We start from the raw sequence: 14,423 nt of genomic DNA, 5'->3' as shown, positions 1-14,423 counted from the left end.
TACTACTGAGTTTTTCCTAAATCCACGGCCACCCGAATTTGGTAGTGCAACATTTCTGTGCTTCTCTGGAGAGCAACCCATGCGAACACACTTTGGCACATCAGCATGTGTTTATTTACGTTCGCTCTACTTCCTTCGGTGGTCCCATTCGTATGTGCGCTTTTGCGGTGACCAAATTACTCTTTGTCAGCGAGTTCTTTCGTGTGGAGGCATCGGCCCATAACATGGGCCTCATCGACCCCTCATGCAACGGGATAAGGGAAGGCCATGGGTTGGCTGCTCGGCTTAGCTTCTTGGGCCTTGATTGGCCAGGTAGCCCACGGGTGTCCTTCCTTTTCGTTTTGTTCTTTTTAAATTTCCAATTCTATTTGCTGAAATTTATTATATTCAAGTTTCATTTTCCAGAGCATTCCCTCACGAGCCCCACGTTCCCAGCGAACCTGCCCTCGTCCTCTCTCCATCCATGGCCCAATGTCACTTCTTGCCCACCGAATGTGTCAGCGCGTATGGTGGTGGTGCTGGTCCGCGTCGATGTCAGAGACGAAGAACGCGAGCGCCTGTGGTGATGGTGACCCGCTCGACGTCGTCATCTCGTGGAACGTACTCATGTCTCGATGCCGTCGCCAACCACCTCCGCGCTGCGCACCAACCCTGTCATCGGTGCCGCCCACTGCCACGCCGCCGCTGTCCAACTCCACCACCGCCTCCGCAGCGCTGACGAATCAGGCCACCGGTAGGGACGGTAGCTGCAGCGCCTAGATGCCGGCGACGGGCCACGCAACGAGCACCATCTCGCAAGATTGTGCTCGGAGGTCCTACTGCGGGTCCGTATCCGGAGCGCCAGTCTTTTTTTATATTTATTTTATTATTTTCCCAGCATATTATCTTCTCCCATAAATGGTTCACCATGACCACCGATGGTCATGACCACACCCGCAGCGACAGCTCACCGAAAACACGAGCCTACCTCCACGCGCGTACTTCCTTTTTCTTTTGTTATTTTCAAATTTCCAATTCTATCTGCTGAAATTTCTTATATTCAAGTTTAACTACAACTCAAATTCCAATTTTAAGACAAAACCCCCTAATAAAACCAAACAAAAGGTAACCCCGACCTCAACGGCCTAGGAACGGAAACGTGGGCACGTTACACGTTCCGGAAACATCGTACCGGTTCGTGGAACGGGAACAGAACACCAATTGAACGTGATCCACACTACGGAACCACGCTTGGCCACTTGACGGGAATCTGAGGCCCAAAATTCAATTGATGGAAGGAAAAAAAAGATGAGAGGTCGGACCACGAATTCAACTATATATTTTATTTAAACTTTCTTAGTTTTATATTTAGTGAACACTTGTGCTAATTAATTCATTCATAATACTCCCTCCATCCCAAATTGTAAGTCATTCCAAGAATCTTGAAGAGTCAAAGTTTTTTCAAGTTTGACCAAATTTATATAACAAAATAATAATATTTATCATACCAAGTAAGTATCATTAGATTCTTCATTAGTTATATTTTCATATTATACCTATTTGATGTCATCAATCTTTGTGTTTCTCTCTATAATTTTAGTCAAACTTAAAAAAGTTTGATTCTCCAAGATTCTTGGAATGACTTACAATTTGAGATGGAGGGAGTATCAACAATTTAATTAGGATCATGATCGTCGTTCAGGGAACACATTTCCATTACACTTGGTACGCGTTCAATTAATAATCGAAGGAACAAGATCAAGCTATATACATGTCTCATGGACTTAAGAAACCACGTACAGCGTTTCCTACAACGACCCCAATGTTTCGAGAACTTGGCTGCTATGAACCCGACCACTAGTCGACCTTTGCCAGCATGTGAACCAGCTCTTGAAAATCCATGTACGAGCTCCCACCCTCTGCCACAGCTGCTGCGGCCTTGCGGCCGAGCTCCACGGCGCGCTCCCTAATGGCCTTTCCCTCGTCCCCGACGGCCGCGGCGATGGCCGCCGCCATCCGCCCAGCATCAGGTACGGTGTCGGCGCCCTCCGCCACGTGCCTGGCCACGCCGGCCTCCTCGACCACGATCTTGTTGAAGAAATGGTCGGCGCCCATAGGCCAGGTGAGCATGGCCACGCCGGCGGAGGCGGCCTCGAGCACGGCGTTCATGCCGCAGTGCATCAGGAACCAGCCCACGGCACGGTGGCGCAGGATCTCCACCTGCGGCGCCCACCCACGGATGACCATGCCCCTGCGAAGCCGTGGCCGCCTCGAACCCCTCCGGCAACACAGTGAGCGTCCCCGCGGCCCACACGAAGGCCGCCGAGCTCTGAGCCAGCGCGTCCGCCACGCACGCCGCCTGCTCCGGCGACAGCGCGTGCTGCGTCCCGAAGCTGACGTAGACGACGGATCCGTCGGCGAAGGCGTCCAGCCAGGCTGCCACCGCTGACGGCGCCACCGCCGGCTTCCCGCCTCGGTTAGCGGAGGTGGTGGCCCGGGCCTCGGACAGTGGGCCTACGGCTAGCACCCGCGGGACCAAAGGCGAACGGCGGTCTAGGTAGGTGGGCTCGAGAGCCGCGAAGGAGTTGAGGACGACGCACTCAGTGTCCAGCAAGCTCCAGAGATAGATTTGACGGATCATCTCAGATGGCTCGTCACCGACCTTGTGGAGCCGGTACAGTGATTGGCAGCCGGCGCCAAGGGAAGCTGTGCGCGCCGCCTGCGTACATCCGGGAACGCGACGACGGCCTCGTCGGCGGCAGGCGTCGGCACGTGTTCTCTGCGGCATGTCGCGCCAGAGGGGGCGGGAGAAGGCGACGTGCAACGCACTGCAGGGCGAGAAGGTGACTGTGCCTGGCGCCGAGCTCGGCGGCGAGCGGCCGCGCCCACCCGGTGAAGAGGTCGGAGACGACGGACCGTGACGCGCTGGGTGGGCAGCCTGGGCCTTGCACCATGCGAGGAGCGGCGCGCGCAGCTCGGCCAGAGCCGGGATGAACATCCGGAAGAGGTGGAACGGGAGGTCCCTGGTGTTCTCGCCGCAGCCCGGTGGGAGCAACGGCGAGGAAGGGAACGGCAGCGTGACGACGCCGACGGACGGGCAGGCAGCCAGGAGCGGCTCGAGGAGCAGGGCGTTGCCCGCCGTGATGGCCACAGTGACCGAGAGCTCGGGGCCGCCGCGCGTGGCGAGCAGCGTGACGAGGTCGAGGAGCGCCAGCATGTGGCCTTGAGCTGGGAAGGGAACCACGAGAACGTGTGGCTTGCCATTGCCATCGTTGCCCTCGCGCTTCTCTGGTGGTGGTGTGTCCATCGTGCAGGATGGCAGCCAGCAGATGACCTCACAGTTCCAATTCCACGAGACCAGAAGATGCTGTGCACGGGAGACCAGGGCCTGAAGGCCGCCACCACCACCACTGCTGATTTAATAGATAGATGGATAGACCGAGACGGCCAACTGTCATGGTTCGAAAGGCGATAAGCATGCCAACTACTCCCGTCACTCTCCCACGTGATCCACGTATTTTACCTATACCACATAAATATCTGATACTCGAACCTGAGATCTTTGTCTTCGCACGTAGCTCCTCCAATCACTCCACCTGTGAGTCACGTGTGTTTATATAGCATATCAATTTTCCTAGTTTTCATTTTTAGGATTTTAAAATAAATATTTAGGACTCTAAACGACTTCATATGAAAAAGTCATAAACTACAAATTTGTTATTATAATCGAGATCTACAACTTTGATTTTGGTCGTTTCAGATGGTTGTTTGACAAATTTTTGAATTTCAAATCATCAAAACTTTATCCGTCGGGTTCATAAACCCGGTGTCCCCAATGGACCCGCTTCCCTGCAAAAACTCGGCCCAGCAGGACAGCGTAGCAACAATGCACGCTTCCTGGGCCGGGCCGATTACGTGACGACCGGCCTGGAGAACGATCTAGTCCCCGACCGGAAGACCTGGCCAAGGAGGGGACATAGTCCGACTTCGACCCCCTTTTCCGACCGGTAATACGCCGAACCTCTGCTTACAGCTCTTCCCCGACTGACACGGTAGGAACCGACTGGGAATGGCCGATCGGGGACGCCCCCTCAGTGAGGACCCAAGGATCAAGCGAAGCAGATAAGGTAAGGCGCTCAAGTCAACCGCAATACCGAGGACCGTACCCTGCATACCTGCAGGGCAGTACCGCCAGGCCATGCCAGACGGGTACTATGCATCCTTCCAGGCGTGTCAGAACCCAAATAGTGTTGTGGGCGCCGACATTTATCTTACAGTATTGTAGGCGCCGACATGTACCATATCAGGTGAACACGGTAAAACCTGCCAGACGCGTCTGGCAGTGTACAGTATTGTGGGCGTCGACAATCGTCTCGTACCTGATGGCGTGAGCAACAAGACTAGGTAGCACACGTACACACTCTCTCTCTTTCTCTCTAACTTGTAAGACCATCCCCTTCACCTATAAAAGGGGATGCGCTCTCTCCCAACAGGGACAGTGATTGAGACTCTCTCTGGCCGATTCTAGGATCTGAATAGCTTTAGAACTCTAAAGCTACACAGAGCACACGCTCCAACACTTAGCGCACGTTAGAGCTCCCGTCACTATCGGTCCTTCGGTTCAGAGTCTGACCGGACCTTTAACACCCCCTTCTTATTCCCACTCGTTTGTAACCCCACAGCAAACTTCGAGCACCTGGGCTCAGAAATAAAGTCACCGACCAACCAAAACTGGACGTAGGGCACATTGTCTGAACCAGTATAAATCCTGTGTCATTGAGTGCTAGGCCACATCCGATCATAACGCACGGCAAAACTACAAATATTCACTTGTTGATCACTTTTCGCACATGATAGTTGGCGCTGAACGTGGGGAGAACGCCATACGTTCACGCTTTTGGTCATCGGATGGCCCACCTTTCCACCATCTTCGGCATGGCGGGATTAAGCGATACGATTCGCTTCGGCTCGCTAGAGTTTCCCACGCTCCCACCTGTTGGGAAGTGGGTTCCTCCCGTCTTCGAGCCGCTCCAGACCTTCCTCTTCAGAAGTCTGGACTTCGTCGCCGACCAGCTCGGCGTGCTTCGCCTCCACAAGGAGGCACTTGCCCCGGCGCCCACTAGAGGAGGAGCGCTCTCCACCGGCCCCGGGCCGCTCTACGACCTCAACGTCGAGACACCCGCGCTTCGCCTCAAGCCCAGGCTAGGCTCGAACCCCACTGTGAGTGATGTACATATTGTTTTTTACTCGCTATTTGATACCTTCCGCCGACTCTCCGGAAGGACCCCGTTGTTCCCACCATGACCATAGTACGACCGGTTCCCCTACGGCTTCGCGTCCCATGCGGACACATACACACGGGGGCTCCGAAGGATGCTGACGTCGCCCCCTCTCACATCCGAATTTGTGGGGATGGCGGGCTACGCTCCCGCCTCCTTTCACGACCTCATGGATGACGAGGTCGAAAGCAACGGCTCCAGCATCGGCGACGTCGCGGCATCTGGCCACCCTCTATCCTAGGAGTGCGCTATGGCAGACGCTCTGGGACAGCCATCGATGGTAGCAGAGTCTCTACAGACACACACACCCCTCCGGACCCTCGTGCGGAGGCCCTCGCGCGTGTGCAGGAGCACGACGATGAGTTACGACAAAGGCGGCAGAGCCAGCCGCCACCTGCGCCGGCACTCTCAGCGCAGCACACTGCGCCACGCGCGTGTAACCCAGCAAGCAGCGCCCGGGGTCATGCCCGTCAGGTCCAGCACAACATCCTGGACGAGGGGAACGACCCCCCTCAGTTCGCTTGAGCTGGCCAGAACATCACTACTGCGACGATGCTACTGCGCGGCCTCCCCGAGCCAGCTGACCCCTAGGAGCAACCAATCCACCGGAACCTCTGGGCGATGGTGGAGACCGCCGCCATTCAACAGGCGGAGAGCTCTGTGTCACGACATCGGCTCACGGCCTCTTGCCCCACCGGAGGACAGGGACCACACCTATCAAATTGCTCTATCCACTCTCCACTACAGTTGCTGGAGGTGGGGCAGGAGCCCACGGCTGCACCACAGCCTGACCCAGCGCCCGCTCCACACCGACCACCGGTGCATGAACGCCTCGGTCCGAACCGTGACGCTCGCAGCGTCATCAACAATCGACGCCATGCTCGGCACGATGGTGATGCCTACCAAATGGTGGCGATAGCAGGCGATACGGGCCCAGGCCTGACCATCGAGGAGTGCGGGGACACGCACCCCAGGCATGGTCACCGACCAGACGACCGGAGTCCCAGCCCGTACGGCCCGGGACCACGGGCCTTTGGTTGTCGCATCCAGAGAGCGTCGTTCTCATAGCGCTTCTGACCACCCACCAACATCGCCAGATACATCGGGGAGACAAAACCTAGGATATGGCTCGAGGACTTTCGGCTTGCCTGCCGAGCCGGAGGAGTGGATGATGAACACTTCATCATTCAATACCTTCCCATCTGCATGGGAGAACATGTTCGAGCATGGCTCGAATTCCTCCCACCCGACAGCATCCGCGACTGGGCAGAACTCAAGAGAGTCTTCATTGGGAATTTCCATGGGACATATATCCATCCTGGAAATTCCTGGGACCTTAAGAGCTGCCAGCAGGAGCCAACGAGTCCCTTCAGGATTACATCCATAGGTTCTCAAAACAGTGCAACTCCCTTCCTGATGTCGTTGACGCGGACGTCATCAGCGCGTTCCTCTCTAGGACAACCTATGAGTCCTTGATCCACAAGCTCAGCTATCTAAAGCCCCATACCACCTGCGACCTGCTCGACATCGCCACGAACCACGCCTCTGGTGAGGAGGCAGTAGGGGCGGTTTTCAGCGGTGGTCGGGACAAGGGCAAGGCCAAGCGTGAGGACCAAGGTGAGGGCCCCTCTATACAAAGGGGGAAGAAGAGCAAGAAGGATCGGCGCCGACCGACCAACCCAGCCATGGTCGCCATAGCCTGATCGTGCAGGCAAGCAGTCCTAGCAGGGCCTAGCCCGACCACTTCAACAAGCTCATGGAGAGCCCATACACCAACCACGCCTACCCTGTGAAGCACCTCTACAAGGACTGCGAGCTCCTCAAGCGCTTTCTACGACAGGCCAGCAAGCCAAGCGAGGGAAAGGGCAAGGAGGCAGTGGCCAAGAAAGGAGGCACTGGCGAGGCAAGGATGATGACGGCTTCCCCAACCCCGAGGAATGCCTCATGATCTTTGGGGGATCCGATGCCATCCACTCTAAGCACCAGCAAAAGGTACGCCATAGAGAGGCATGTGCCGCTGAGACGGCCGTCCCCTCTTTCCTTAGCTAGTCGGACTCCCCAATCACTTTCAATCAGAGAGACCATCCTTGCCACGTCGCCGATCGGGTCATTACCCACTCGTCGTCGACCCCATCGTCCGCAAGAAGCTGCCTCACTAAGGTGCTGATGGACGGAGGCAGCGGCCTCAACATTCTTTACGTCGACACCCTCGACGCCATGCGCATCCCCCAGTCGGAGCTCCTGCCTGGTGAGCTCTCCCTTCCACTGGCATGATCCCAGGGGCTTCAGGCGTACCCGCTCTGGCAGATCGACCTGCCCGTCACATGTTGGTGATCGAGCCAACTTCCGCTTAGAGGTTCCTCATCTTCGAGGTGGTGGACTTTCTAGGGTCCTACCACACCATCTTGGGATGGCCATGCTACGCCAAGTTCATGGCGATCCCCAACTACACCTACCTCAAGCTGAAGATGCTAGGACCTGAACTGGCGTCATCACTGTAGGTAGCACCTTTATGTGCGCTTATACGTGTGAACCGCGAGCATTACGAGCTCGCCACGGCCAGTCATCAACTCCACCGAGCTCCCTGAAGCTCAGGAATTCATCGACTCCTACAGTCCCTAGACTGCAACATGCCGACCTCCTCAAGTGCCTTCCACCTGACGGAGGAAACCAAGGCAGTGGGGATCGACCCCGTCGACCCGACCAAGACTGGTGCGGATCAGGACCAAGCTCCCTGATCAAATAGGAAAGCGAGCTCGCCGACTTTCTATGTGCCAACCACGATGTCTTCACGTGGAAACCTTCTGACATGCCAGGGCATACCAAGGGAGGTCACCGAGCATGCATTACTGCCTCGTCCTGGGCTCAAAGCCCACCAAGCAACGCCTGCGTCGCTTTGATGACGAGAGGCGCAGGGCCATAGGCGAGAAGATCGCCAAACTCCTAGCAGCTGGATTCATCAAAGAGGTATACCACTTCGACTGGCTAGCCAATCCAGTTCTTGTGAAAAAGAAGACCGAAAAATGGAGAATGTGTATTGATTACACTGGCCTTAACAAGGACATGTCCAAAGGACCATTTTCCTTTGCCACGCATAGACCAGATAATCGACTCCACCTCAGGATACAAAATCCTCTCCTTTCTGTATGCCTACTCTGGCTACCACCATATCACTGATGAAAGAGTCCAACCAGGTCATGAATTCATTCATCACCCCGTATGGTTCGTACTGCTACATAACAATGCCTTTTGGTGTGAAGAACACTAGGCGCCACCTATCAATGGTGTATGCAGCGATGCTTCGTCAACCAAATCGAACCCGCCCGACCAGCCTAACCAAGTCGAGCGGCCAAAATCCAACAATCGCCGTCTATGTAGATGACATAGTGGTGAAAATAGCTCAAGCCAGCGACCTGATCACAAACTTGACCGCAATGTTCGCGAACCTCCGAAGGTTCAGCGTGAAATTGAATCCCGAAAAATGTGTTTTCAGGGGTCCCGAAGGGGAAGCTGCTCGGATACATCATATCCGAACATGGCATCGAAGCCAACCCCAAGAAAATCATGGCCATCTCCAACATGGGCCCTATACACAACGTCAAGGGCGTACAGAGGCTCACAGGCTGTTTGGCCGCCCTGAGCCGGTTCATCTCCCGACTAGGCGAGCGGGGGATGCCTTCTCTATAAACTTCTCAAGAAGACAGACGCATTCATCTAGACTGAGGAGGCACAGCAGGCTTTGGAAAGCCTCAAAGCATCACTAACATCAGCCCCAATCCTCGTCGCTCCTGAACAGGGAGAACCCCTCCTCCTCTACATCGTGGCAAACAACCACGTTGTGAGCGCCGCCCTGATTGTCGAAAGAGAAGAGCCAGGACACCCCCAGAAGGTCCAACGACTAGTGTACTTCATCGATGAGGTACTCACCGATGCCAAGGTTCGATATCCCCAGGTTTAGAAGCTTCTATACGCCATATTGATGGTGACCCAGAAGCTCCTGCACTACTTCACCAACCATGAAGTCACGGTCGTCACCTCATACCCACTTAGAGACATCGTTCGGAACCGCGACGCCGCGGGTCGGATCTCCAAGTTGGCTCTCGAGCTCATGGGCTATGACATCAGGTATATCCCTCACACTACTATTAAGTCTTAGGCTCTCGTCGACTTTATCACCGAATGGACGGAGGTCCAGCTCCTGATCCTAGATTTCACCCACGAGTACTGGACGATGTACTTCGATGGGTCAGTCATGGCGTTCAGCTCGAGGGCTGGAGTGGTTCTGATCTCCCCAGATGGCAGCAGGCTCCGCTACATGACCCATCTCCATTTCTTAGCTTCAAACAATGCCGCGGAGTATGAGGCCCTCTTCAACGGACTACGCATCGCCATCGAGCTCGGTGCTACGCGGCTGTACGTCCGCGGTGACTCAGAGTTGGTCATTGACTAGGTCATGAAGGAGTCCTCCTATAGGAGCTCTCTCATGGTAGCATATTGCCAGGAGGTGTGCAACCTCGAGGACAAATTCTGACGGATCGAACTGCATCATGTCCCCCAAAAGGACAACGATGCTGTCGATTTCCTCACAAAATTGGCTGCTAGGCGGATGCCGTCTCCGAATGGGGTCTTTATCAACGATCTCCATTAGCCATCTGCCCGCATTCTAGAGGATCCGATCCAGACACACTCCAACACTAATCAGGCTCTGGCCTCCCGACGTGCCCCAACCCCGACCAAGTGCTCAGCGGCTCTGACCCGGGCGCCTTCATGGCGACATCGCTTGCCAGCATTGCCATAATGGCGCTCGATCCGGTCGACTGGAGAGCACCACTGCTCACCTACCTCCTCAAGGAGGTTCTCCTACTGGAAAGGACTGAAGTGCGATGAATCGCTCGACGCATCAAGACATTCATCGCCTTTGGTGATGAACTTTACAAGCGGAGCCCGTCGGGAGTACTCATGAGGTGCATCCCCATCGACCAAGGGAAACAACTTCTCCTCGAAGTCCAAGCTAGAATCTGTAGACATCACGCGGCCCCAAGGTCACTGGTCAGGAAAGCCTTTCGTCAAGGTTTTTACTAGCCCACCACGCTGCGAGATGCAGAGGAGGTCGTCCGTAGGTGTGAGGGATGTCAGTTCTACGCTCAGCAAACTCATTTGCCGATGTAGGAGCTTCAAACCATCCCCATCACCTAGCCATTCGTGGTCTATAGCCCCGACATGGTTGGACCCCTCAAAAAGGCCCCGGGCGGCTTCACTCACCTGCTCGTAGCGGTGGACAAGTTTACCAAATGGATAGAGGCGAAGCCAATCACCAATATCCACTTGGAGGAGGCTGGTCAAGTTCTTTCCTCGACATCATCTATTGGTTTGGTGTTCCTAACTGTATCATCACTGACCATGGAACAAACTTCACCGAGAAAAAGTTCCTGGACTTCTATGATGGATACAGCATTAGGATCGACTGGGCCTCAGTCGGGCATCAGCGTACTAACGGTTAGGTCGAGCAGGCCAATGGCATGGTCCTCCAAGGACTCAAGCCGTGCATCTTTGACTGACTCAATAAGTATGCTAGGGTGATGGGTTGCAGCGGTCCCTAGCGACTCTCTGGAGCCTGAGAATGACCCCGAACCGATCTACGGGGTTCACACCTTTCTTCCTAGCCTACGAAGCTAAAGCAGTGTTGCCATCCGACCTCGACCATGGTGCCCCAAGAGTAAAGGACTTCGACCGAGTCCAAGCCACGGAGGCTCAACAGGACACGGTCGACCTACTCAAGGAGGCTCGTGAGACGACTGTCATCTGCTTCGCTCGCTACCAGCAAACTCTCCGCAGGTACCATGAAAGAAAAAATCAGGGAGAGGATCCTTGAGGTCGGTGATCTCGTACTCAGAAGGACCCAGTCCAACAAAGACAAACATAAGCTCTCTCCACCATGGAAAGGACCTACATGGTGACCGAGGTGATCCGACCAGGCGCCTACCGGCTGAAGGACGACAACTGGCAACATTCTCACCAACACATGGAACATCGAACAGTTACGTCATTTCTTCACCTAAAGCTCGGTCTTACTATTTTCTTTCCATTTTGCTCCTACAGCACCCCAGCCCATGCACTCTCAGCCTAGGTCGCTCGGGGGCTCCACGGGGGTACAATACCACCCTTCTTTTTTACTATTATATAGTAATACTTTTCGCCCAAACAAAAGGGCGTTGCCCAAACGAAAGGGCATTCCGTTCCTTTGTTTACCCTACGTAACTTACGTTTTAAACTCCCGACCGATCACACCCCGCCATGACCTATGGTTACAAGTAGCTGAGCCTCACGGGCCACACCCAGGTTCTTAAGGTTGCAGCCTACGGATCAACGGGCAGGTGCAAAAAAGGACAAGAAACTAAAGCTACGCTAGGGTAAAAACAAGGGCGGATGGGACAAGCTTCCCCTCACGAGTGATTTCATCACAAAAAATGAACTCAAAATAGTCACAAGTGTAAAACTATTCACGCGGGGGCTTCCCCACGAACTCGTTCATTTACATCTACTGACTATTTCCACTCTAAACTATATTATGGCCACCCGGCGGCATCGGCTGACGGCATGGTCGATGAGGACGAAGGCAGCTCGCTCCTGGTTAGGACAACGTTCGGCCCTGTTGGGGGTAGGACGACGCTCGCCTCCGACCTAGTCTTTACTCCTTCCGCATGCTGGATGACATCTTCCCAGCGCACGTCTTCAGCCACTGCTCGAATGGTGAGCCTCCATCACCCACTGCGTGCGAAGACTTGCTCAGCAACCATCTATGCATATGGCACCAAGCTCTCCCCAGCGCATGGATTTCATCTGCGCTCCACCTATTGGCGTACCCTCTATAGATGGCGGCAAAGTCCTAGATCAGGGTGATGGGTCACCACCGAGGTCAACACCCCTGATGTCTCATAGAACATGACTGTCGGAGATAAGCGCCTAAACTTCAGTTCGAGACCTTCCGCTAGCTGGACGGCAGGGCATGCTAGTGCTCGGCCCCTGACCCTGAACACCTTAGAGATGACCACTTGCGCAACATTGCAATCTGGTCGAGCTCTCCCTCGAGAGTGTGTCGCTCCTCAAGGGACCGAAGCTAGCTGCCTCCACGCCCTTGACCGACCACCTGCTTTGGCCGTCTCCAGCACTTGCTCCAGAGAGCCGATTTTTCCACCCAGTTCTGGAAGAAGACGACAAGTTCAGAAGCAAAGAAAAGGAAAAACCAAGCAATCAACCAAAGGTGGAACAGATACATACCAAGGTGATGCTTTCAAGGATGGAGAGTCCTTCCTCTTGCCGGGTCACTTTCTCGAGCAGTCGAGCGTTTGACTCCTCTGCCCCCAGCACCTAACCTCGGAGCCCGACCACTTCTTGTTCAGCATTCGACCGGGCCTTCCGCTCCACATCTAGAGCCTCTAAGGACTTTTGAAGCACCACCTCAGTCTCCGCTAAGTGGACCTTCACTGCATCGAGTTCCCTCTTGGCAGCAGTCGCCCGCTCGATCGCACGCAGTTCTGTCGCCCGTGCTCCCGTCGCCTCAGCCGTCCGGTCTTGGGAATCACGACGGGCGGACTCTAGCTGGTGCCCAAGCTCGTTGACCTACCGTGACACCATGGTTTCCTGATCCATCCGACCATGCTCCTCTCGAAGAAATTGGGATTTGCGGATCGACATTGCCTCTAAATTCTGTAAGGCAAGAAGCAGACATGCTAAAACAACCATTGAAGGGCCAAGGAGTCAAGGACAACACCAAAAACACAGAGAACATTACCTCTACGATGCATGGTAGGTTGACTGTCATGGCCTGATGGATGAACTCAACCCTCTCTAAAGCTTCCTTGAGCCTCGCCTTGGTATGGGCGAGATCGGACTCCATCGATAGTCCTCTCTCCCCAAGCAAATGCCAGAGCTTCACCTCCTCCTCATCACAAAGGGTGAACAAAGCCTTTCCTAGCTTGCCAGTGTAGGGCCACACTAGCTCGCAGCTCGCCCTCGACCCGCTGGAAGATCCGGACACCGCAGCATCATGCGACGACCGGATCATCACTAGCTCTCGGGACGATAGGATGACCGGCGGCTACACCCCAGCGTTTTCCTCACTGGAGAAAGGGATCTCTACCGCCTGGACTCCACGGCTCACCGGCAGATGTTCTACCTCTGGCCTGGTCGTGTCTCCTCTCGACCCCTCCAGCTCGGACCATGAGGGCGAACCGTGCGCTCCTCCACCGGGCGAGGCAGGGAGCTCAGTTTCCCTCCTCTCCCCCTCCGTAGCTATTGGGGGAGGGATCACGAGGGTCACTTCTGACCCAACCTCCGCCATCACCACGGGGATCGCCGCCGCCACTATCGCCGTACTCGCAACTGGCCGGGAGGATGCAACCCTCGGTAATGAAGGTCGCACCACCGCCAGCCTACTTCCTTTGCCACTCGTCATGACCCACTGCAGGCTAGGTCTCCACTCTTCTCGCATGGGAGGTGGGGAGACTCCTAGTCCCGCTAGCCCCTGGCTGCTATCAAACAAACACGGGTTAGTGTTTACACCAAAATTTGGAAGAAGAGTCACAGGGACTCGAAAGCTCCCAAGATCATGTCATCAAGGAATCAATTGCGTGTAGATCAGAACCAGTTGATTCAAATGCAGCACTGGAATCAGCTTTCTTCAGGCAGCACCAGCAGATAACGACAAAGGCTACGATCGGCGCCGGGACAAGACATATCGGACTCTACAAAAAGGGAAAGATTAGAGTCCAAGTTATCATAAATTAGGATTGTTTTCTCTTAGGGCCAAAGATTGTGATGAGTCATGCTTAGATGGGTGTCATGCGTAGGTCCCAGGTATAAATATCAAACCCCGACTATTGTAAAGAGACACACAATCAATCAAATACTAGTTATTTACTTTTTTCGGCTCTGGCCACCCCTTAGGAGTGGGAGTAGAGTAGATCTCGGCGAGTTCTTCAGCAAGTATGGCTGTATCAATCCGGTCAACCTCCACTGCTTGTTTGTAAGTACCGTCATGGCTTATACCTCTGTTCATACGGCTGCATCGATCCTGGTCGACCTCCACTGCGACTCTGGTATAAGTTAGCTATCGACTCTTGTCAAGTTCAAGTATGGCTTCATCGATCCGGTCGACCTCCACTG

The 14,423-nt window shown here is 54.7% G+C and overlaps 1 pseudogene; it reads right to left on the bottom strand.

The window, feature by feature from the left end:
- Positions 1–1,653: 1,653 nt before the first annotated feature.
- Positions 1,654–3,522, bottom strand: LOC136485547 (flavonol 3-O-glucosyltransferase UGT89B1-like; annotated as a pseudogene).
- Between the last annotated feature and the right edge of the window lie 10,901 nt (positions 3,523–14,423).

This window comes from Miscanthus floridulus, chromosome 10, assembly GCF_019320115.1.
Source record: "Miscanthus floridulus cultivar M001 chromosome 10, ASM1932011v1, whole genome shotgun sequence".
NCBI lineage: Eukaryota > Viridiplantae > Streptophyta > Magnoliopsida > Poales > Poaceae > Miscanthus > Miscanthus floridulus.
Note: the sequence above shows the minus strand (reverse complement) of the source record. Positions and strands in the feature narration are given on the sequence as shown.